Raw genomic sequence first — 26,573 nt, 5'->3', positions numbered from 1 at the left:
AGCACACCTATTCAAATGATATTTTAGCAGTTTACTTTGCTGTAAGAAGACTTTAATTACATGAGGTTCCATTTGTCAGTCCTGGGTCTTCCTTCCTGCATGAATAGAGTCCTAGTCAGAAAGTCCTTGCCTATAACTAGAGCTTGAAGTTCCCTCTGTCTTCATCTAGGAGTTTAAGGTTTTGCATGAAATTCTATGATCCATTTGGCATTGATTTTTTGTTCAGCTTTATTTTAAAAGGCCATTTTGATTGAATGTTGACATTCTCCCTCTCTCTCTCTCTCTCTCTCTCTCTCTCTCTCTCTCTCTCTCTCTGTCTCTCTCTCTCTGTCTCTCTCTCTCTCTCTCTCTCTCTCTCTCTCTCTCTCTCTCTCTCTCTCTCTCTCTCTCTCTCTCTCTCTCGGAGCTGTGCTGGGTAGTTTTATGTCAAATTGGAACAAGCTAGAGTCATCAGAGAGGAGGGATCCTCAATTGAGAAAAAAACTCCTAAGTCTATACTATAGTCAAGCCTGCAGGGTATCATTTCTTGTATTCTATAATTTTTTTATAGATTATTTGGAAATGTATTATCATGAGCCCTAGAAACTCTCACTTCTCAGTCCCTCCAGGTCTGATTCTCCCTTATGACCTCCTATGACAAAAAAATAGAAAGAAGAAAAAGTAGACGAAGAAGAAGAAGAAGAAGAAGAAGAAGAAGAAGAAGAAGAAGAAGAAGAAGAAGAAGAAGAAGAAGAAGAAGAAGAGAAGGAAGGAAGAAAGGAAGGAAGGAAGGAAGGAAGGAAGAAAGAAAGAAAGAAAGAAAGAAAGAAAAACAACAACAAAAATAAAAAGAAAACCTAAATTCAATTTGTGTTGCCTATATAGTCACTAAACATGTCAGTTTTCCTATTTAATGATTTATGGGGAAGGCTCCAGCAAACTATGGATTGGGCTACCCCTAGGCAAGTGGTCCTGGGTTCTATAAGAAACCAGACCATGAGCAAGCCGTGGGAATCAAGCCAGTCGGCAGCACCCTGCTTGCTCTTTGCAGCAGCTCCTGACTCAAGGTTCCTGCCTTGTTTGAGTTCCTGTGCCCACTGCCTTTGCAGGTGGACAGTTATACGTGGGCCTTTGAGTGAAATAAATCCGTTCCTCTCCAAGTTGCTTTTCATTATTGTGTCTTTCCACAACAATAGAAATTAATCTTTTCTTCTTTTTCTTAGTCCCCCCCCCCCTTTTTTGGCATAGAAGGTCATAAGGGAGGGTCAGACCTGGAAAGACTGAGAAGTGAGTGTTATTAGGGTTTATGAAAATTAATTTCCCAATCTCAACTACAACAAGAGTGTTTGAAATTTTTCTCAATTATTGGGTGGCTTATGTAATTGGTGATGCTTGGTATTCTGTAAGCCTTGTCTTTCTCCCTCTGTATAGAATGTTACAATGCCCCATTGCTTTGCTCCAAATTCCTTTGGGATTTTCACTTGAATTTTGATTCTCAACAGTTCGAATATGGATTGTGTAGGATCAAGTAATTACCATGACTTGTATTTTCTATGGAGAATTATGAATTATGGAGTCTCAATTGTTTTACTAAGTTTGCAAATCCTGCTACATTATTTACACTTCCTCAAATATTTTTTACTAATTTTCTTATTTTATTTCTGAAGTATTTATTTTTATATGTATATAGACTACTGGATATTGTCCCAGTTTTGGAATACCTGTCTCCTGATTTTTTTTTTCTTTCCAGTTTCTAGTTTGTTTACTTTTTATTAATATATATGAAAGTTCACTTATTTCTCTCCTGGTACTAATTCTTTGTTTAATCCCAATGAATGCATTTCCCAATTGATTTCACCTTAGGCATTTTTAAAAAATGTATTTGAATTTCCTGTTTCCATTTTTGCATCTGTTCACCAAAAGTTGCTATAAGTATTCCACATAGTGTCCACCTTTTCTCCTAAATCCTGTACCATATCAACCACAGCTATTTAAATCTTGTCTGGTAGTTGAAACATATCTGCATCTGGTTTTACTGATCGGTGTTTTTCCTGAAAGTGTTATTTCAATTCTGCTTCACAATTTATGTTCAAAGATGAATATCACATGTAAGATAGTGGAGATGAAGATAGGCAAATGGATGATGGAACTAGATAATATCATCCTGACTGAGGTAATCTATTCAAAAAGAACAGACATAATATGCAGTCGCTGATAATTGGATACTAACCCCAGAAAGCTCTGAACACCCCCAGAAACAACTCACAGACCATATGAAGCTAAAAAAAAAAAAAAGGCCAAAAACTAGAAACCTCAGTCTTTCTTAGAAAAAAACATAAGTACATAGCATTCTCTCAGAGTGTGGTACACCTAGACCTTACGTCACTAATAATTCAAGAATGAAGAATGTAACCTTATGGCAATTTTTGGTATTCAAAAATCATTATGTTTAATCTATACATACCAAGAAAACTTTGACTATTTCCATGTTATGTTTTGTTTTACATGTACTTTATTCTCATTGTAAATAGTAAGATTTCAATGCATACTATCAAACCTTAAAAAAAATCAAGTACTGACAAAAATATATTCATATAGTTTTATGCAAAAATGCTTTTAAAAATCTGTACATTTATCTCTGGTTTTTTAAAAAATAAAGTTGTTTAATTAAAAAATTAGAATCAAGAAATAGAGTTTTTTTTTTCAGTCATTTAGCAGTGATGACAGGTTTTTCATCAGCTACTTGGGAGCTGCACTGTGTTTGGCTTCTGTTGTTTTAAAATATACTCTTGGCTTCAATGCCTCCAGCATGCAAAGTCTATGGCAAGGCTAGATTGATTTTCTAAACGTCTATTTCACCATTAACATCAGTGTTTTGCTTTGTGCTCAAACTCAGGAGTCTTTCTCTGAATGTATTTGCCCTCCTTTGACCATAAAATGCTGATGTTTTAAGTGCAATACTTGCTAGTCTAGATAGGACAAGAAAGTAAGCATTCTTTTTTGTCTGATTTGGCATTGGCCCAAGAAAAATGCTTGGGCCCCAAGTCACACACATGGGATAGTCTATATGATTCTGTCTGTTTTGGTAGTCAAGGCTAACTATTGTCCTGAATGTTTTCATAGCCCCTTCCCCTATACAAGGATAAAGGTATTTTTATGCTTTCATTCCCCTGAATTTATGTCTTTTCCTGTTCCATAAACTTTATCGGACAGCCTGAATTTCCTCTAGCTACTTGAGCTTTTCATTCCATAGGGCCAAGAGAAACAGAGGAGCAGAAGCCAGACAGAATTTGCAACCTTTTCTGTAGTTACTGCTGTTTGACTCCTCCAAGCCTGAACTCATGGCAGTGTGTCTGTTGTCTCTCACGATGCCCCCATCCTTTTGTTGACGTACGGCATGAGTCATATAAAGGCTCAAAAGGATGTGTCTGTGGCTCCCTTTCTTTCTCTCTGCTCATGCTACTCCTTAAAAATTATTGTTTTTGTTGAATTTTTAAAATTACATAGTTTAGATATTTTCTACCAACATTTGCCCCAGTTGAGCATGTGGTTATATCATGTCTCTCTGAAGACCTCCCCCTTTCTGTAGGTCACAGGCTAGTTAGGTCACAGGTTAGTTAGGTCACAGGCTACTTAGGTCACAGGTTAGTTAGGTCACAGGATAGTTAGGTCACAGGCTAGGTAGGTCATAGGTTAGTTAGGTCATAGGTTAGTTAGGTATCCTGCAGCCTTCAGTTCTCCATCAGCTCTAAGGAAAGTTATGTTTTCATTCACTGTATACATGTGCATATGTACTATGTACTTCTCATAATTAATGAATGGCAATGACTTTGAGCTTTCTACATACTGAAGAGAATCCAGACATGTGTTATTATTGCTTAATTCCCCATCCTGTTTCTTTTCTGCTTTCCTGTTTCTTGAAAATATTTTTCTAAAACTTTCATTATTTTTAGACTTAGGTGTCATAAACACAGTCACATTTTGTATTTGTGTAATATTTATACAACATAAAATTTTGGGAGTAGCTTTTGTAGTCTAATGCTTCTTCTGGTATCTGGACATTGTTTGCCTTTTGGTGTCTTGTTTATATTAACTGTAAGCTAACCACTTCACTTGAAATTTTATGTAAGTTTTACAAGTTTTAAAGTAAATATATTTTTCTTTAATAGTTTACGAGGGTTAGAGAGATTTTTCTTAGCTAAGCAAACTCAGCACATAATCATGAAGAACAGCATTCAGATATGTGATCCTTCCACGTACCAAGTCAGGTATACCCATGCCTGTAAATACAGTTCTACACAAGGCAGAGATAAGAGGGTCACTGGAATTGGCAGGTTTTAAGTCAAGAAAGCACAAACTCCAGGGAGGAGAGACCCTGTCTCAAAGGAGTAGATGGAGAATAATTGGGGAAGGTACAACCCCCTTATCTGGCCCCAGGACACAGAGTTTTATACAGTTTCCTTACCCACATGTGAATATATCCTAACACACAAAGTAATAAATATATAATATTTATCAAAAGCAATAATGTTTACCCTTCTTTTCTTAGATTCCTTGGGGTACTATCAGCATAAGGCACGTTTTTTTTAAAATCACTCTTTGTATTCTTGTATGCTTTGAGGCTTATTTGAGCATGCTGAGAGTTGATTGGTGTGATGAACCTACACCTCTCTCTCTCTCTCTCTCTCTCTCTCTCTCTCTCTCTCTCTCTCTCTCTCCTCATTCTCTCCTTGTTTTTCCTTAACTTTCACTTTTTATGCAGTAACATATTTTATCACGTAAAAAGGGCAGTGAAAAGTAGTATTTTAATTCCGTGGTAACATCATCTCTTGTTAGAACTGCTAAATTGTTTCTGTAAACCTTCTCTCTCTATCAGGCTTATTACAGAATCCTATTCCTAATGCACTGCCACTGTGACTTCTCTTTAAAGCTAAAGTAAACACAAAATGCCCTTTACTTTTAGGAGGGAACCTATTTTAGGGGCAAGACTCCAAACAGAGATATATACCCGTATATGAAAACAAAGGAAGACAGAAACTCTTGAAGCCAATGGTTGAATCCTCTGCAATTTTAAAAAAAAGTATCTATGTATAAGATATTATTTGAAAAGATAATCCCTAGCTAGAAAAGGAGGCCAAGAGGGACTATTTTCAAATCTCTGTTACTGTTATCCACATACAGCTAATGACTGCCAGGAGGAACTCTTTCTTCTAGCCTAACCAGGCTACAGGGACAAGACGGTTAGATACAAACCTTCATATGTGGTCAAAGCAATAAAGATTAGAAGCATTACAGTCACACTCTTCAAGGAATCGGCTGGGAGCTTCAACTGTATGCAATGCATCCTCCAGATAAGGCAACTGTGAACTGGCTGCCTGTAGCCATTCAGTAGCCCTCTGGGTTCCTCTGCTGCCCACTGACATCTTTTATTCAATAATCCCAATTCCCACATGCTTCACAGGCCTGCAGCAATGAGGAAGCGTCGATCCTACAAAGTTTATCTTTAAACATAAGAATCGCCATAAGAATCGCTCTGTGTTTCTCCCTGAAGCATCACAGTTGACAGTGCATTGAGAACAATAGTTTAAAGAAGTAAATGGTATTATAACTTTGGGAATAAGAGACCTAAAGGAGATCGATATTCCCCATTGTTTTCACCTTATCATGATAGACAGGAAGTCCAATGCTAGAAATGATATCTTTTCTCCACCAATTCCAGAATTATAAGATTGGACTTTGACGATTATACATTCCCTATGTCTCAACATGTTTTGATTCTGATACAAACTAAGATGTACACTTCTAAGGACTATTTCCATTCCTCTGAATTCATAGGATAGAGAAATAGCCAGAAAAATCCAGCCTAGACTCAGTTCAATTGCAGTGAAAATCTAGAGCCATGTTCTCCCAGTGCACAGACCTGAACAGTCAAGGAGCAGTGAAAATGTTATCTTGTCTCTTTAAAAGAGATTGTTTTCAATCTATAATGTACTTGAGGATTTTAAAATAACATTAAAACATGATAAACATAAAAGGAGGATGGGAGAATGAATGTATCTCTCAATAAGTAAGCTGTAAATTTGAGTTAAAATATAACTTATTGTCCTTTAGAAGGAAGGAAATCTGTTTAGTGTCTGTGTATTGTCACCACCTATGAGGACAACCCATAATAGCAGCATCATGACTGTGCTTTAAACAGCCATGATGCTATGATTCTGGGCTTCTTAAAGGCAATGAGGAGCAAGGAAATGAACATCTCAGAGGCGCAGGCAGCTTCCTGCTTTTAGAGTCATTTCCACTTCCCGATTTTCTTATTCATTGAAAGACAAATAGCTTTACTTCAACTTCCCAGTTGGAGAACTGCTTAGGCCAGGAACCTTGCTGGACACCCTGATAAATTAGCTCAAAGTCATAGTAGAAGGACCATAAATATTTGTCCAAATTAAGAAAAATGAGGCAGTAAATCGTATTGATGCTGCAGCAAATTTACACATACCAGGAATTAACATTATTACAAAAAGAAAATACTTCGTGTTTGTGCCAGTTCACTTTGAAACCACAACAACTATTAGAAACTGCTTTTGCTCACACATGGAGGCACGCTAGGTGGTAGGTAGTTAGGTGGTAAGTAGTTGTAGGATATGGACAGAATGCAGCATGGGAGAACAAAGCATGAGAGCATCATTCTCCATTCTGTCCTTTTTCTTTGGGAAGATGTCTTTTCCATAAAAGGTTCTGGATTCCAGCCTGTTTACCAGAGGTTTCTATATCAATATATAAAATTCTCTCTGTGTAATTTTTAACGCCAATGGAACAGACATTTATTTTGGGAATAATAAATTCCTTTTGAGGTCCTTTTGAGGGTTCCCCATAGTTGGATCAGAACCCATGGTTTCTTCTAGCTAGCAGGGATGATTTTATTAAAATATTACCTGGCAATGATACAACTCTTTCCCTTACCTTCTGTAGGACAAGTAGGAGAATTAATTTTTAACTCACCCAGAAAACTTATTCATGAAGACATTCTGAAGCCATTATGTGGCTTAGCATTCATGCATTGTTTAAAGAATGTTAAAGTAGTATTGTTTAATAGCAGCTCAGACCCTTCCCACTCCACAGCATAGCAGCTGAAGGGAGGAAAAAAGGGTAGAATCCGTGGTGTGCCAGGAATCCACTCTTAGGCTCTCCATTACGGCCAGCATCTCAGGTACCTCAGGCATACAACATGCTAGAAACAAACATTTATTATTACTTAAAATATAAATGTGTAAATGCAGATATATATATAAAATAATATTGCTTTTCTTAGATTCCATAAACATGCCTGGAGCTTATGTTATTTATCACAGACCTTAACCTTTTAAGACAAGTTATTATTCTTAGAATCTCTGAGGCATGATTGCAGGATCATTCTTCATACCTCTTTATACTGCTTTAAAGAAGGAAGCAGCCATGGGGCAGAAAGAGAAGAATAAAGAGGTTTTCCTAAGAAAACATTCAAGATACAGCTGCTACATTTTGAAAGCCAGAGCAAAGCATAGGGACCGTAAGTAGTTAGATTTCCTCCCCACAAGGGAGCCGGTGCCACTTAATTCCCAGAATGGTGAGTATAGACGGGTAGATTTCCAACATATCACCAACAGGGGCATTGCTCAAGACCATTGCGGTTGCAAAGGTCCTTGCAAGGCCATGCAGCAACTTCATTGTGAGAAATGCTTTGTTCATGTCAAGAAACATCCATGAGACTTTTCTGTGCCTGAGTGCAAGACACAGGGAGCTGAGAAGAAAACTGTGCCTGTGAGGAGTGCACAGTTTACGGGTGAACGGAACACAGATTAAATCATTATGAAGCAATGCTCTCTGGGTGTGGAGCCACCAGGGAAGAACAAGACATAAAAAGGGCTGGAAATGTAGGCTCAGGTTCCTTGAGTTCTGTACATTTCAGGAAATTATATTGACTTTCCTCTAGACTCCTTTCATCTTTTAAATAAAGGTTGTAATGTATACTGGCTTTTTTTGTGTCAACTTGACACAATCTGGAGTTATCGCAGAGAAAGGAGCCTCCCTTAAGGAAATGCCTCCATGAGATCCAGCTCATGGCATTTTCTCAATGAGTGATCAGGGGTGGGAGGGCCCCGCCCATTATGGGTGGTACCATCTCTAGGCTGGTAGTCCTGGGTTCTATAAGAAAGCAAGCTGAGCAATCAGGGGAAGCAAGCCAGTAAGCAGCATCCTTCCATGGCCTCTGTGTCAGCCCCTGCATCCAGGTTCCTTCCCTGTGCGAGTCCTGACTTCCTTTGGTGATGAACAGCAATGTGGAAGTATAAGCTGGTAAACCCTTTCCTCCCCAACTTGCTTCTTGGTCATACTTTTTTGTGTAGGAATAGAAACCCTGACTAAGAAACACTGTTATAAAGTTAAATGTGTATATTGAACCTGGAAAAACATGTCCCTCAGTAGGCCTTTGACAGCTTAGGTTTGCCTTTGACAAATTAGAAAAAAACATGCCTGTTCCTGTGCAGTGCATAATGCCAGTTTTTGAACAGAGAGATTGGATTGAATAGAAAATCTTACAGGGCTCCTGGTCCACAGCCCAGCTGTACAGTCTTACTCTGCTCTCATTGGTCTGCCCAAGCTTTGATACTCATCTGCTTCCTGTTGAGGGAGTTACTCAGTGCCACTTAATTCCCTTTCTTACTGGGACTCTTTAATGGTGCTGTTTATTATGTGGGTAAAGCCCAGCGGCAGATATAATGTGATAGGTATAGGCATTCATCATGATCATGAAGGTGGTCAAGATGATTCAGAAAATGACAAGATGCATTCACTAAACAGAATTCTAGGACAACAAAGGAGAAAACATGATCACTACAGGCTCAAAATGACTGTTGGCCCTTTAGGGTTGAAGCATGGGTGAGCATCGGTCTCTCCAGGGTAGAGCACTCCATCAAGAGATCTGCACTGAGACTGCATGAGGGATGAAGAAATAAGAAAGCTGTCTTGCTTGGCAGAGAAATGTTACATCAGAAGGGCCAAGGGAAGAACATGTATGTTTACAATCTTCAGAAGGCACTCTGTATAGAAACAAATAATAAGATAGGTATGACCTATTAAATGTTTCAGGTGCTAGACTGACATTTAAACCACATACCCCTAGACAAGATTACCATGTTCCCTTTGAAGTCAAACTGACCTCTGATTTTGAAGGAAGATAAATATTACCAGAAGACACATTGATCATCTCAAGCAAGGTGATTCCTAATGAATCTTTGAATCTATGGAATCATCTAATTTCTAGGACTTCGTTAGTGTTTTCTGAACCTAAGTCCAGATGGAGTGAAATAAAATCTTCTGTCTATCCTATGATTCCAATTTGTGGCTACTTAGCTAAATTTTATTCTTTAGGGGTGAAGAAACACACAGCGTGTGGGAGGGAGGGAAGGAGGGAGGAAGGGAGGGTGGGAAGGAGGGGGAAGGAGGGAGAGAGAGAAAGAGAGAGAGTGAGAGAGAGAGAGGGAGGGAGGGAAGGAGAAAGGGAGGGAAAGAGAGAGAGTGAGAGAGAGAGAGAGAGAGAGAGAGAGGGAGGGAGGGAGGGAGGGAGGGAGGGAGGGAGGAAGGGGGAGAGAGAGAGAGAGAGAGAGAGAGAGAGAGAGAGACCATATTCATTCAGGTGCTTCTTGGGTGATTAAGTGCCTGATATATTTCAGTCAAATAAGTCACTTTGTTTATAATTTTCATATGTAATGATATATTGAGTTGCATGTAAAATATTAACATGTACAGGAAAAAAGAGTTTCTCTAATAAAGCATAAAAACAAATGGCTATTATTTGACAGAGTAGGGAAAAAACACTAGACTATGATCCAGCATCTGGGTTCAGTTAACGTTTTTCTGGTCAACTGTGTATGCTGTCTTAAGGTATGTGACTCACAAAACTGATACTCTCAGCCTCAAAGGAAATACCGCACCTCAGCCAGAAGAGATGGCCGCTGCCCGTCTCTTCTCATGGCTTTGAGTTGGTCTGCCTTTCCTCGCTGGCAGCTTATAAATTTCTGTGTTCTGAGACGATACGTCTAAGTGTCTCAGAATATTGTACTTGGCAATTCTCTTCAGGTTCTCAACCCTGGGAACTTCTATCCTGCTTGTTTTACTTTGAGGATATTTTCAGGCATAATTTTTCTTTTATAAATATTGTCTCTGGTCTATTTTTTTTGCAAGTTTCTATGTGTGAGATAGTAATATTACATTTAGAGTTTTTGATTTTTTTTATACCCTATTTGGTTTAAATTTTTGTGTTTTAGCGTCTAAATATTCAATTTAACATTTAGGCTACTAGTTTGCCTTTTGGCTATTCTTAAAAATCATTTCATTTCCACTTTACCACATGGAAACTCTAAGATACCTGCCTACTCTTATTTCATAATCTTCTGTTTTTACTTTGTAGCTTCTTGTCAGAAATGTGACTTTTCTCAGTTATCTCCTTGAGAATATTTTAACGTGTTCTTTGGAAGCTTTCGAGTCACGCTCTAACCCTGCTCACTTCATTGCTGTTGGCTTATCGGTCCCTGGTTGGATGCTTATCTTCAAGAACATTTTCCTATGAGATTTCCCTTCATTCCTTTCTGTTCTCTGTGAGAGGATTCTTGTGATTGTCAAAGCTCTGGGTGTCTGTCTTCGTTGACAGGGGCCATACCTCTGTGTAGAAAGCAAATTTTACAATCTACTTTCATGAAACCAAGAACTTACAAAGATTATTTGTAAGATTTACAGGTTTAAAGTTATGTAAATTCTTAGTTTCTTCAGGCTTGAAAATAAGCAAAACTGCTATGTCTAACATATTCTCTCTGCTCTTTCTGAAAAGAAGCTGTCAAATCAGTATTTCAAATAAGAACAGGCATGTTCAAGGTAATATGACTATAGATAATATTTTCAAATCAACAATAAGATATTACTAAAATGTTATAAGATACTAATCAAGGCAGCTTCTTTTGATAATTTAAGGCAAGGGTTGCTGGAGTTCTTCCAAACAAAATGTAATATGTCCATGTTACTGGGAACCACATTGTTTAATTACGTTTCTATTGCTAGGATAAAATGCCATGCTTAAAGGCAGTTTGGGGAAGAAAGGGTTTGTTTGGCCTATGACAAATTATCCAACAAAACAGCATAAGAATATTGCGTTTTCTTAGGCTCACAGTTTAAGAGGATACAGTCAGTGATGGTGTGGAAGACATATTGGAAGAATTGTAAAGTCACTCGACACACTGTGTCTGAATTCACCCCATTTTATTCAACATGGTCCCATAGCTCATCCATTGATGCCACACTCTTACTGAAAACTCCTTGTTTCTTTACCCTTTTTAGAAATTCCCTCATAGGCCTTCAGGAGACATATCTCACAGGTGACTCTAAATAAAATCAGTTTGACAACAAGAATTAACCATCATATTTTTATCATGGCAGACATTTATATTGGATGTCATAAGGAGAATGTTTCCTCATAAGCACATGACTTTATCTCTATGTGTATGTGTAACTTCATACAAATGCTGCTTGTTTGATGAATTATATTGGCAAAGACCATCAGTCTAACAAGAATTTAGTTCTTGAATATCGTTATTCTATTGAGGTTCCTTTGGGATATTTTTAACCTTCTGTAGACTGGGTACTTCACTAATGTAACTCCACTTTTAGTATCTCCACCTTGATGGCTCTTTGTGTCACACTGTTCCTTGCTTTGATAGAACAGAAATTTAGATTGAGCAGAGTAATGTGAAAGACTTATATATTCCACCTTTGGGGAATATTATCAACAATTACTTCTCCTCTTGATTTTTATCTGAACAAGGAAGCAGAGTCTACAAAGATGAAGTGGGGTTTTATTGTGGACACGTAAGCAGAACACAATGAGTGCTGTGGCTTAAGCTACTTCTAATTTCTGGCTAGAAGTCTACGAACGTAATCAACATGTCACCAGATCTAGCTTCCCCTGAGGCCTCTGTTTTTGCTCTGTAAATGCTCATTCCTGTTGTACATCTCACATGGCATTTTCTCTAATAGGTGTGTCTCTAAGATTCTTTCCATATGTTCAATTCTCTTACATGGACACAAACTACATTAAACTAGACATTATCATAATTCCCTCATTTTTACTTAATTACCCCTTTAAGTGCTCTATTTTTAAATGCAGCGTCACTTATAAGTACTAGAGTCTAAAGCTTTCATGTGTATAAAGACAACATAATTGATTTCACAACAGTAATACCTATACAACCAGGTAAAACTGTACCAAACTATGATCTCTTGGAAGGCTAGTTCTCCTCAGTGAGTGTGCTGGTTTGTTTGTTGTCAACTCAACTAAATCTGGAATAAACTAATACTCACTTGTGGCAGCTGGGCATACCTATGAAAGATTTCCCTGATTGGACTGTAGAGGAATTTTAATCCAGCAACATGGCTGCTCTGGAAAGGAATCATATTCAAAGATATGATGATCCAGCTGGGACATAGACATGCCACGCACCTTTGATCCCTCTGCCTGGAATACAAACCTGCCTTTAGCACATACCTTTAATCCCAAAGAATGACATCTAATTGAAGGATGGACAAAGTGATGAGCCAGAGAGAAATTTGACAATGAGTCAGAGAGGATATGCTTAACTCTCTGAAATCAGATAGGAAAGGGAGGCAGACTACTTATCGAACAGTGAGGGAGAGTTGAGTTCAGAGGACTTTGGTTCCATTCAGCTCAGCTTGGAGGAGTTCGGCTCAGTGCAGTTTGGTTAGTGGAATTCAGAGGCAGTCTTTCCAAGCAGAGAAATTTACTTAGAAGCTAAAGGAAGCCAATTTGAATCAGTCATCTTGGAGAGGAGTGTAAGCTAGAACAGCTAAATTGAATCAGCCAGCCAGAGTTTTTAAAAAGTTAGAAAGGGTGAGCTTATTCAGCAGTAAGTCTCCAAGAATAAAAAATTCTAGGCCTAGGTTAGTAGACATATGGAGGACTCTGAAGTCTTCAAGGTCCAGGCTTACAGATTAGATTGTACAGAAGCTAGAAGCTTCTACACCAAGGACTAAGGGTAGTTAGAAATGTGTTGGACTCAGCCCAAGCCATGTACTCTTAAAACTTGGGTACAACTCTTATCTTATTACTTCATCTGAAGAAATAAAAGCAAAAGTTACATGTACATTGGATAATATGAAGTGAGAAAAACCACCCTAAATCTGGGCCATACCTTCTCTGGTAGCCTCCATTAAAGGACATGGAAGAATTAAGATGTTGCTTTTTAACTGCTTATCTTCACTCTTGCTAGCAAGTTAGTTCACCTATCTTGCTGCTAAGGCATTTACTTATATTCAAGCCTACTTTTATAAGGATTCTTATGTAGACCAGCAGCTCTGTAGGAATACACAAGGATTGCAGCACCAGATGAGGACTGATGAGATACTCAGTCTTCTGCACAGAACAAGTACTTTGCATTGGGAAACACCTGGTGCTAGAGTGCTTGGATCACAGCCCATAAGCCTCTCTAATAATTACCCTTTAGGTGTGCATATTCATTCTAACAGTTCCATTTCTTAGACAACCCTCCAATACAGTGAGTTCAAACTTTTATATGATTGAAGGTCATGTAGAAAACCCCACTGTTTGGCCGGATTGTTTCTCTCTAATTGGAGTTTGTGGGAGTTTCTGGGAGTTTGTGCTTCTGCCACTCTCCCACTGAAGAGGATACTTCAGGGTCTGAGAGTCAGTAGAAAGTCATCTTGGGATTTCCATTCAATTTCTTTACTCTCAAGGTCCTCTGTTTTAAAATGGAAATAATTACATTGGCGTCATTCTGCTGTTTTTCAGAAGTACTGGCAAAGTATCTTTGACAAGCTCTGTTTCATAGGCAGTGCTTTACTGAGGCCTACTAAATAGATAACATGGCACTTCTGAACTGACTCTTAAACAAAACCATGGGCTTCATCAAGATACTCTGTATGTCATGGTACTTTTCTTGTTATCCCTCCATTACTCTCCTCAGCCCTTTCCAACTCGCTGTTTGTCTCTTTCCTTGAACAAATCATCTGCTTTCTGCTTCCATGTCACAGATATATAATAAGTACATAATAAAAATCAATACTCTGCATCTGGTAAAAAAATATGCAATGTTTGTTTCCCTCTGCTTCTTCTCATAAGACCCCTTTCTCCCTGCATATATTATATATATGCAGACAAAACAACTATATAACACTTCTTTAGAATGCTTTTTCTGCTCTCTGCTAAAAGTCAAAGCCTCTGTCAGTGTAGTAAGATCCTCCTAATTAACCATCTAAGTTAGATGAACTATAGCTTACTAAAATGTGATGACAAAATCAGGTAGATAGAGTGAAGTAATACAAGATATTATTCTCTTCATGTGAAGCTTGGCAGTGACATTTTTAGCCCAAAATGTCATAGGCTAGCTGAGTAAGAGATTGAGGAATCATACAACTTGAAATGGCTACTATTTCTCAAGGGACAATTGCTGAGATTTTTAATCTATCTGAACTCCCTGGTGCAGTGGTTCTGGATCTTCCAAAGGCAGTGACACTTTAATACTGTTTCTCACATGTGGTGACCCCCAACCATAAAATTATTTTTCTTGCTACTTTATAACTCTAATATTGCTACTGTTATGAACCATAATGTAAATATTTTTGGAGATAGAGGTATTCCAAAGGGGTCACAACTCACAGGTTGAGAACCACTACTCCACAGACATTTACTCCATTATGTGTGTCTTCATTACATACGTAATTTCAAGAAAAAACTGAGAAAGGAACACAAATAATAGTTCTGAATTGACAGGAATTAATTCCACCCTCTGCTTGTTGTAGGCACCCTCCCATCTCTCTATCCTCCATCATCCTCTGGGTCTATAAAGATTGGTTCAGTTAGTTAAAGTTCCTTCCATTGAAATAAGAAAAATAACCAAGCAAACAAGTGACCACCCTGGCTATACTACCAAGCCTGGAGGTGACAGTAACACTCCCCAGTTCGGCCTTAGGAATATTCTGGTAAGTCTCATATGTGACTGAGAAAGAGAACAATCCGTTGACATAATGGCGGCATTAGTGTTCCACTGACACAGCTTTATAATGCTGTCCTGGAGACTAGCCTGAAGTTCAAGTTCTCTGGTCATGAACTGAGTCATTGTAGATGTGCAGGTGAGTGGGAAATGCCAGCACCACAAGGATTCTGACTTCAGAGGTTCCCATTAACCACAGAGGATGGGGTCGTTTTCATGGAGATCCTGCTACTACTTCCACAGACACTTTCTCATTTTCTTTTTTAAAAATTTAATTTGGGGTGTGCAATTTTTTTCTTGTTTTAGGGGGGAGCAAAAATACAGCCTCCCCCAGCACAAATTATTCAGTCGCAATTTAATGCATTTGAAAATGTGTCTTTATCCTATCATATTTGTATACTGGCTTTTCTCATTACATTAGAGACAATATTTGTGGATATATTATCTTAATAATCATGACAGTATCTTTGGAACCATTAGAAAGTTGAAGAAAATGGTATCTGCCATCATCATTGTTTCTGATCATGGAGGGTGAGAGACTTGTGTGAGGCAAGTAGATGGCCAGACAATCCTAAAGGGAGGGCATGATCCTGAGGCTCAGAGGTTCAAACCCTGCCTCTGTAATTACTGTCCATGCTTTGGTCAACTTCAGTCTATTATCAAAACTAAGTAGAAACTATACATAGTCAAGTGAAAAACATAAAAGATATGTATGAATGTTAGAAAAATTATCATCTCACCATCATTCAATTCTTATCTGTCTTTTATGAGTACTAGGTATGAGCCATTTTGTGTAAAATAGAGGTAGTCTGTCCAAATAAAAATTTAAAGTCAACAACCAGCTGACCAATGGAATTTAGAAATAGTGCAATAAGATGGAAAGGATTTCCAGCCAAAAACTCCTGGGTTCAGAATCCCACCTTACTTACTCATATAATCATGAGAAAATATTTTTTTTCATTTTGATAATCAAAAAGCTCACATATAGACACACACACAGAGAGACAACCCATACACACAGTACATCACACAGTACCCAGGGGAGGTTCATTACATACTCTGCCTGTTCTATAAAATCCACTCATCAGGGAACAGCTAGAATGGAACATGGAAGAGGGAGCAGAGAGGCTAAGAGAGCAGTAGATTCATCCAGCCAAAGTTAAAACAAATGATGGAGTAGGTAACAGTCTATGACGATCTGCCATATGTTAAAGGGTAAGAAGTCTGTGTGGAAATATATGCCTTAGTCGGTCCCCAGTTCCCTACAGCAGTATGATGGAAGGTAGAAGAAGCCATAAAGAATGGTTCCCACACTTCAAACTTCCTGTAATTATCTTCTTACAGTATCTCATTTTCTAAGGCAGGAAATCTAGAAATTTAAGTTCTCCAAGATCTTTGAAAAATACAGTGATTTACATTTTGCTTTTTTCTTTTCTTTTCTTTTCTTTTCTTTATTTCCTGTCTTTCTTTTTCTTTTCCTCTTTTTTTCCAAGTTGACATAAACTAGGGACATCTGGGGAGAAGGAGCCTCGACTAAGAAAATGCCTCCATCAGATTGGCCTGTAGGACATTCTGGAGGTCGTTTTCCTGATTAATATTTGATGTTGGAGAGCTCATGCCACTATGAGCAGTGCCACTCTCCTGGGCAGGAGATCCTGGGATATATAAGCAGGGTAGCTGAATTTGAGCCCAAGGAGCAATGCAGTCAGCAAGTTTCCCCCCATTTGCTTCCTGCCTCTGCTGTGATTTAAATTTCTTCCCTGGCCACCCTCAAAGAAAGATGTATTATGACTGGAATAGTTACTCAAATAAACTCTATGCTCCCCAAGTTACTACTGACATGGTGTTTATCATATCAACAAAAAGCAAACCAGGACACATAGCAACTAAGGGAACTTGAAATTGTTTCCTATAGCATTTCTTTACTCAAGATCATCCCCGCTGATCTTATAAACCAAGCTGAAGTGGATGGCTCTTAACCTCAGGTCCAGATGGATGGGCTTAGATAGGTTCTCATTAGACATGCATGGCCCAGAAGGCTGAGGTCAGTCTGGAGAGAGCCCAACATAAACGCAAAGACTTGTGCCTCACAGACATGATGGCAGCCCTGACGCCAACATGGCTTCTCTGGGATTCCAGGCAAGTCTTTTGAGCTTTCAAGGCCTTGGATCTTCTTCTTAAAATGTGGATAATGAGCATTATACTCCTGCCTCACAATGATGAAGATTAACAGAGATTATAGGTGATTATAGCTATGAAAGTGTTGTATAAAAACAAACACTATTATTATCTCTAGTAATAGTCTCCTCGAGTTCTGCCATGGCTGCCCTGGGCTCTTATCCATGGGACACTTCATAATGAGATTTGGGATCTCACTAACCAAATTTCCTTGGATGTCATTCAAATTGGTTCAGAATCATATATCAGAGAGTATTAGCAGCTGAAATCATGTCTAGTTCAACCATCTATTTTTAGTTTCCTTTTGGGGGAGGTCGGGAGCTTTGTAATTGGTATTGTTTTGGGCTCTTTATGTTTTGGTTTTCTTTCTTTTCTTTTTTCTTTTTCTTTTCTTTTTTTCTTTTTTTTTATTCTTTTTCTTTTCTTTTTTTTTTTTTTTTTTGAGACAAAGTCTCATGTAGCCCAGGCTAGCCTTGAACTCTTCATATAACTAAGAATGAAGTTTTGATTTATTTCTTTCTACAATTTCTTGTGCTACTTGCTCAAGCCTTGCCTTCTTACAGGGAAAGAAAGGAATTCTAGACAAAAACATAAACAGAACAAAATAGATAAAAGATGCTCGTGACCACTCCCCAACAAAATGTATGAGCGAGCCTATTGCATATGCACTAGAGAAGCTCATTCCTACCTCATTTTGGAGTTGTGTGTGTGCATGCATGCACACACATGTGAGGTAGAAGTAAGGTTATGCTGTGACACTTCTGAGCCCCCTGCAGCTGACACTATAGGTCATTGTGAGCCATACAAATTGGATACTGGGAACCATACTTAGGCTCTGTGCAAGAGCAGTACACGTTCCTCCTAATCACTGAGCAATCTCTCCCACTTGGCAGAGTCCTATTTCTATCCCAAAAGCACATGAACTAGACATATCTTTCTGGTTTATTGTGGCCACAGCACTGCTCATTGCTCCTTTGGAGTCTCCTAGTCATTCCCCCCTTAGTTGTCAACTGGCCTTCATGATCTTCATTCCCTGAATGGCCACACTGAGCTTTTCTTGATGACCGTAAGACACATACAAACAAGTACAAGTGTACATATGGAGACAAATGTGTGCATGAGTGCACACACACATACACACACACACACACACACACACACACAGGTTATAATAGGTTAATGCTTTTTTTATTGTCTTCAACCCAGAACCAAACTTTCTGAATGTTATTTATGATATACTAGGGATAACTACTCTCCTCTTTTTCTACTAGGTTTCTCTCTATGGACCTACCCCATGGACTGCTGGATCTGGTTATCAATTTTTAATTGGTTCTCTGCCTTCACTTGAAGAGTTACTGACTCCTTCTCGTGCAAGGCCTCCTTTCAGACATCTAGCACATAACCTACCCTCTCATAGGTTCCTATGCCCCAGGTTTTAGATGCTGTTCCTTACCAGATACTTCTTCACTATTATTTCAGAGAATGCAATTTGGAAGAGAAATTAGCATTGGCAAAACTGACCTTTATTTCTTGCTTGTACCAACCTCTGGCATCTACCAGTTTGTGTAATCACTGAACAGTGGAGGTCCAGGGAAGAGAGTTTTATGATGCAGTCGGATTGGGAGATGTGATTCTGGAAAAGAGACAGAAAAAGATGTAGAGCTTTTGCATGTTTGCATGTTGTTTTACAAGATATTTAAAGTAGTCAGCCAAGTTATTTCATAGTGCCCAACCCCCATCATTGCCTCCTGTCTGGTTCTTGACTCTTACTCTGTAAAGTTCCTTCACTGTGTGCCAGATAGCACTTTGCATGCAGAGATGTGGGGACACAGGGGCCATGTTTGTCTTAGAATAGCACAGAGGAAAACTGGTACCCTGTTGCTTATGCTGTATCTAAATGACCCCACTGCCCTCTTGCCCACTCTGCTCCTTTGTACCTTTGTCATTGCCTCCAGATGAGGCTACAGAGCAGCATGTAACATGGTATAGGAGGAAGGCGTGGGTAACTCGAGTAATGTTTCCGGAAACATGATTTATCTTGTGGTAAGGGAAGACAGCTGTTCCAAAAAGCAAAAATCAGTAACAATTGCACATCCCCAAAGGTCTTCTACATCTATTATACCCAGAGCTTTTCATACAGTGTAATAGCTTTGGAAGCAGGTGGATAGCAGTGGAGGACTATTTACCCAGATCCTCAACCTTTCATTTTGTCATCTCCAAGGCTAACATGCTATTGTGGGTGGAGAGATCACCCTCTCTCATCCCCGTAGGAAAGGATGGAGTTTCAAACTATGTAATACTCAATAGCATTTTGACAGTGAAAGGTTGAGAGTTATAATAGTTTATTCATCACATGAAGGCACCAGGATTTCAGAAAAGAAGAGGGTGCTACATAGGGTATAGATATTATAGCCCCAACACTCAGGGGCTGTAGAGGCAGGCTTTGTAGTGAAGAATAGGGGAGAGCTCTGATTCACAGAGAGGGATGGGTGGGCTTGTCTATATCCTTCTACAGCTGCAGCTTGGCATGGAGGTGAGAACCAGGCTACGTACCCAGACAGACCACAGGTAGATTGCAGCTGTAGCTGTTAGTAATAGAGCTGGGAAGATGAGCCAGAAGGTAGATTTAGAAAGATCACTGAGACTCACAGTTAGGTGGTTTTGGACCTGGGAAACTCAAAGGTACCCAGTCAGCACAGACAGGTTTAGATTTTACTGTATACCCTGTCTCTACTGCATTGCTCTGAAGAAAATGCTCTAATTCCTTGAAACATCCCTCTGGACTTTCAATAAGAATTTTTTCCCCTCTCACACACAAATAACTGTTCATAAAAGAATGCTGTCAAGAAGGTGGTCTGTTCCTTGGTGGCCTAGTAGATAAGGAGACTTGACACTAATTTATGTGCCTAATGAATAACATGGTAAAGTCTTTGTTTGATAAGTGTGTGTCACTTATACCAAGGTCTCATTCACATTCAGCTTCATAAAACGGACATCACTGTAGAGACCAGTTGGATCTTGTTGGTATCTAGGATAATGAAGAATGTCAGCACTTCCAAGATTAAAGAGTCACACCAAAGGGAAGTGGCAATTTAATAGATCAGCCATGCATCCTGGAAAACCCAACTGTGACCCCACACTGCCACCATGCTTTCCACCATTGTCAACATCACCCTCCAATTCTTCTTTACTAAGTCTTCAACTTGGACTTTCAAGGTTTCATGGTTTTCCAAGAATACTCATGTTAAATGCCCTTCACAAGTACTCATAAGACTAAAGCTGTTAGCTAGATTCCCAAATAGGATTTATGTTCTAGAGTAGCCATTCTAACCTCAACCCTAAGAGTCTATGCCCCATCTCTCTAGAGATGTTGCCTCTGCATTAAAATGTACAAAGGGAGGAACTGTGCAGAGGCTCAGCTGGAGGACACATCACCCTGCATCTTTCTTTCCACTCCACTGTACTACGGGGAAAACCTTATCTGTGGCTCTGCAGTCGTTGGGAAGGACTCTGCAGCCCAGGACAGCCAGCCTGACAGCCCAAGGAAATGCTTTTCATTCTTTTTGTTTTTATTTTTCATTTGCACAGGAGCTGTGCTCCTTTTTTTAAAAAATAGATTCATAATTTCCCTGGGGTGATCCTATGCAGCCAAGTTCATGTGAGACTCTCTTGTACAGCCAGGGTTGCAAATCCCTGATACCTTTTCCCTAGTAAGGATGGGGCGATAGAAGCACATCCGAAAAACTGTAAGTTTATACCAAGATCCATTTAATACAGACGAGGACAAATGAATACCTAAGGGAGAAAACAAAAGTTACTTAGGAAGCAGGCACAATAAAACACCAAGCAATAAAGAGGCAGCTCGAATAAGAAAGTGTAGCGTGAACCACTGAGGCCTTCATTTCAAATAAAACCTGATATCCCTTAGTCCTAATTCTATATTCCCAGTCATGTCTGAGCCGGGACCTGCCAAAATTAGTTAGGAGTTGTGGCTGCAGTGTGGGAAGAAGATTCTGAGTCCAGGGATGATCTAGGGTGGGAGTGGGTTGTAAGTAGGGTCTGGCACCATATACTCTTCAGAATAATACTGATTCTAAGCAAAGCAAATTTAAGAAGTAAAGTGTGTATGTAGGCGCACGTACAAGTCCACAAAGGTCGCTGGGCATCACCTGGTTTTATTAGTGAAGATATAGAGCTGAAGTTTCCAGGAGGGTGGAGGCACACAGAAGGAAAAATTGCTGCAGCAGCTTCACGGACATCAAAGTTTGGTTCTGGAAACAAAACTCACAATAGTGCCAATTATGTGATTCAGCCATATGTCAAAATAGGAGAAACCAGGAGAGGTTGCAGAGCTCTCTTACCGGGTCTGAACTTGTCTTTATACTCCAGAGATGCCAGATGACTTCCATTTTCCTGGCAAGGGAGCCAGTTCCACATCTTCTCGCTTCTATTGACGCTGTTACCTTGATTACTAGGTCCAGGCTCTGGAGCTGTCCCACAATGCCTGTTCCATTCACGGTCTATCTCGGCAGCTTGTCCTCTGCAGTCCTCATCCCAATCTTCATCTTTACTCAAAGGTCCAATAGCCTTATTAGCAAAGCGTTCTTCTTTCTAGAGTGAACTTTTCCCTTTTCAGTGGCTAAAAGTTCACTAGTGTATCGGATTAATCCTTTTTCTTATTGGAGGTGGGTGTGGTGTGGTGGTTTGATTGACAAACGTCCCTAGTACTTTCTGAGATTTAGATTCTTGGTCCCAAGTTGATGCAGTCTGGTGAAACATAGGAGGTGTGGCTTTGCTAGAGGAAGTATGTTATTGAGGGTAGGCTTTCAGAGTTCAAGGATTCAAATCATTTCCAGTTTGATCTGTTGCTTTCTGTTTATAGTTTAAGCTCTTAGCTCTTGAGAAAACCTTGTTTCCTTAGATTCACAGACCCTCTACCTCTTACAATCTTTCTGCCTCCTCCTCTGTATAAAACCTCGGGGAAGGGGTTTGAGGAGGACATCCCATTTAGACCTGAGTATTCCAAATCTCACCCTCTGTACATTCTCCAGTTGTAGGTTCCTGTGCTACTCGTCCACCGCAAAGAGAAACCTTTCTGAGAGCAGGGCTAGACACGTTTGTCCTCAAACTGAGACAAGCCGGCAAACGTTGATATGAGACAAAATTCCAGCCCAAAAAAGAAGTGAATACAAAGTCCCACCCCTAGACAAAAATATATTTGTTGTTGATAAATCAGTTTTCTACAATGCAGTGACACTAGATATATCAGCCCCAACACAAGACAGGCAGGGCCCATGCCAGAAGTAGCTGGCGGATACAAAATGGACCCCACATTTTTGTACACTGTTTTTGTTTGTTTCTTTGTCTGTTTGTTTGGGGTATGGTTTTTGAGAGCTCAAGAATATGAAGGTGGATGGGTATGGGGTGGAGAAGATCTAGCATGGTTTCACGGTAGGAAAGAATATGACCAAAATACATTGTATGAAAAGAAAAACTAAATGTGAGTCTCTCACCTTGATGCCATGCCTCCTGGCCATGATGGTAATGAACTCTTATCCCTCTGAAACCATTCCCAAATGAATTCTTTCTTTTTCAAGTTTCTTTATCCAGGGTATTTTATTACAATAGAAAATTAGCTAAGACAGGATTTCTCCATGTTTTGAGTAATGGAGTCCAACTGTGAAGTAGGAATGTACTATGTAAGAGTCACAGACATAAGAAAAATAAATTACAAAAAAAGAGTGACAGACATGCTGAGAAGGCATTTCTCAGTCTGTGCTGAAGAACAATGAGAGATGGAATGAAGGAAAGGCACAGACTATGGGAGCACTTGAAGTGTGGCTCTTCTATCTTAGCTCCATGAAAGCAAAACTATCTATGTGAGTTTTTTTATTTTAATAATGCATGTAGTATTGATTTTATTTAGTATTTACTGAGTGCTCATATTCTGTGACTGGACATGTTAGGGGCATCTAATATAGAAAGCCATGTTGTCTTCAGACTATAACTATGACTTAGGTCCTTGTGTAGGCAAAAGAGCAAAAGCTTAAAGCAACATAGCCAACAATGAGCAAAAATAGGGTTTAAACTTAGGTTTTCTGCTCCAGAAACCCTGGTACATACATTACAGTTATGCTATGCTTACGGTGACCAACTGCTCTGGCTTCTTCAGAGCTGATTATGGGATAAACGGGGCGAGTTGGTCACTCCAGCTGTGCTTTACAATCAGAATGACTGCAACATGGTGTTGAAGGATGCATCTTTTGTCTAAGGCTCTCATAATAGGCTGCTATAAACTGAATGGCTTAAACAGAAAAGTGTTGTTATGTAGTCCTGGAGTCTAGAAGCCTGAAATTCAATGGTTAGAAAAATTAGTTTCTCTCTCTCTCTCTCTCTCTCTCTCTCTCTCTCTCTCTCTCTCTCTCTCTCTCTCTCTCTCCCTCCCTCCGTGTGTGCTTGTGTGTGTGTGTATGTGTGTGTGTGTGTATGTGTGTGTGTGTGTGTGTGTGTGAGAGAGAGAGAGAGAGAGAGAAAGAGAGAGAGAGAGAGAGAGACCTAATATCACCTTTTTATCAGGATAGAACTTTTATTGTATTAGTACCTAACCATGCATTAATCAGTTTTCAGTTACTACAACAATCATCTTAGATCAGCTTAGAATCCATTAACTCAATAGATTTTGGTATTGTAAGGTAGCCACGTTATTGGTATCGGATGGCAGAGAAAGTTCACTTCTCTTATGGCTCAGAATAAATACAATAGAAGAGGAGGAGAGCCCAGCTCAACCCAGTGACCAACCAGAACACTTCCTGTATAATATCTCATAATTTTTCATTATCTCTCAATACTGCCAAATGGATGACTGAGCCTTCAATAGATTAATCACTGGATCACCTTTATGATCCAAAATGTAGGAGTCCTAATGACATAAATTTAATTTGTCAATATCTATAAAGACTTTATCACCAGATTAGGTCATATTATAAGGAAGTAGAAACTACAACATGAAATTGGAGGGACAACTTGACCCATAACCAGGAACAATCAGTACCAAAGGTAAAAGCCATGGCAGACTCTCAAATATATCATGGCTTCTCCATTTTATTCATTATTACATCCAAATAGCTTATGAGTAAAAAAATAAATAAATAAGTAAACAAAATAACAAAACCTATCATTTTACAGATGTACTACAGATCAATTGAAATCAGAATTTGAATGGCAGGGTCCAAGAACCAGAAATTTTGTTATGATTTTCTGTGTTTCATGATCTGAATTTAAGATGTCCTCCCAAGCTCATGCTTTGAGTGCTCGGCCTGTGTTGGCAGCACATGTATGGAGTCCTATGGAGCCTTTAGGACATAAGGGCTGGGGTGGTGGTCATGCAGAAGTAGGTAAAGATAAGAGGCCTTTGTTCTGATCTTATTCTCTCCTTACCATCTGGAATCCTGAGAATAATCCAAAGTTCCTGCTTCACAGCCTGAGTCACTCTGCCACACTGTCTCTGCTTGTGAGATGCCACAATCTCTGGAAAACCATGAACCAACACAAAGCATCCCTCCTATCCAGTTTTCTTTGTTGAGCATGCTGTTACAGCCAAGAGAAAGCTAACTAACAGACTAACTTATTTTAATGCAGACAGAGAGCTGGAAATCTGTCATCAGTCTGAGGCAAAGGTAACATCATAGGGGATAAGACACAGGCATGGGCGCTGCATGGAGGGAGAAGAGGAGGTATTACAAAATACTTGTGGAGGGTTGGAACTGTGTCCCCAAGAGGGCTGGGGACAGGAAGTGAACTGGATCCAAAAAGTAGCAAAAGAGTTGAAAAGGTAAAGGCCTACTGGGATCATCAATAAATTTTCTAGTCCTGGAAGGAGAGTTTCCATGACAACAGGAGGCAGCTGACCAATGGCTAGGTACAGAGATTATTTGCATTTGTGTTCAAGTGTGTGTGGTACACAGTCTAAATTTTTTTCTGTTGTGTTTTATGTACATCAAGACTTAGCCAGCTTGCATACCAAAATCAAGAGATCAACAAGGATGATTAACTAGACAAAATGTCAAGGTTCCTAGTATACATTTTCAGAAGATATGTGTTGTTTGAAATCTCAGATTTGTTAAAATAGATACTTTAGAGAGCACTTACTTCACAAAATAGTTTTCAGTGGGATTGTCTAAATAGCCTGTTTCCCCCTGGGTTGACTGGTTTTATTTGCTAGAAATTGTTTCACACAATTGTTTTCTATACACACATCTGGCAAGAATTGTGAACTAAGGTTTTTGGAAACAATAGATCTTTTTTTGACAACAGTTTTTTAACTTAAATACAATACATTAATGTACCTTTTTAGACTTGGTTGTTTCGTGTGTAGAATGAGAACCATGATTCCTTACTAGTTAATATTTTTAAGGACAAATAACATGTGTGATAGTAATTAGAAAATGCTAAAGCATTTTAACAAGATATATTTAAGGGAACCATTCATTATGCTAAGTTGATTTGAGATGTCATGATGTCATTGACATTTAGCTCATGGTATTAGATATAATAGGATGGAAATGCTTTTTCAATTAATGGCTTTGGGAAGGATGCTTAGCAATATGTGGTTTTCTCCATCTCAAAAAGGGGATTCTCTGCCTTTGCTCCAGCAAAATAGAAACAAAGGATTCAGCAAAGACCACTGGCAGAGCAGAGTCCTGAAACTGGAGTAGGAACTCCAGACATATCAAAGACCTTCCCACAATAGCAAGTAAGACCAGCAGCTGGCTTGCACAATGTAGAAGGGAAGTCAAGGCTTTCTTCAGAAGCCCAGTTCACATGGGAGCTTGGGCATTTACAGATGGAAAACATAAATTATTCATAAGAGTCTCGGCATGGGAAGCAGTCAGCAGAATAAGAATTGTCTACCATGAGTGTACAAAGGTGGGATGTGAACAAAGGTGCACTGCTGCCTGTTCCAGAATACCCAACAACACTCACTGTTGGTGTCCTAAGAAAGGGTTACCTCGTCCTACAAAAAACAGGACTAAGAAGTGGTACAGAATTTATAGTTAAATACTCATAAGCTTAATCTACTTTGTAATAAAATACTTATGTTACTAAGAATTAATTTTTAACCCTTCAGCTTGGGTTAAATCATAAAGTGTCATTAACAAACCCTCTATGATCTGATCTACATGGAATATAGTCTTCCTAGCTCTTGCAGACAAGCTGCAGACAAGTATATAAGACTAGGATTCCTTTGGAGATGGTGATGGATAGAGACTCATTGGGGTCTGCTCAGCCTGTGGCTTTCATACACAAGACTTCCCTGATTCCTGTACCACACAATCACCTTGTCACTTCTCTAGGAAGTTGTAAAGT

Source organism: Micromys minutus, assembly GCF_963924665.1.
Source record: "Micromys minutus genome assembly, chromosome: 8".
NCBI classification, from domain to species: Eukaryota; Metazoa; Chordata; class Mammalia; order Rodentia; family Muridae; genus Micromys; species Micromys minutus.
The sequence above is the reverse complement of the archived record's forward strand: the minus strand, read 5'-3'. Positions refer to the sequence as shown.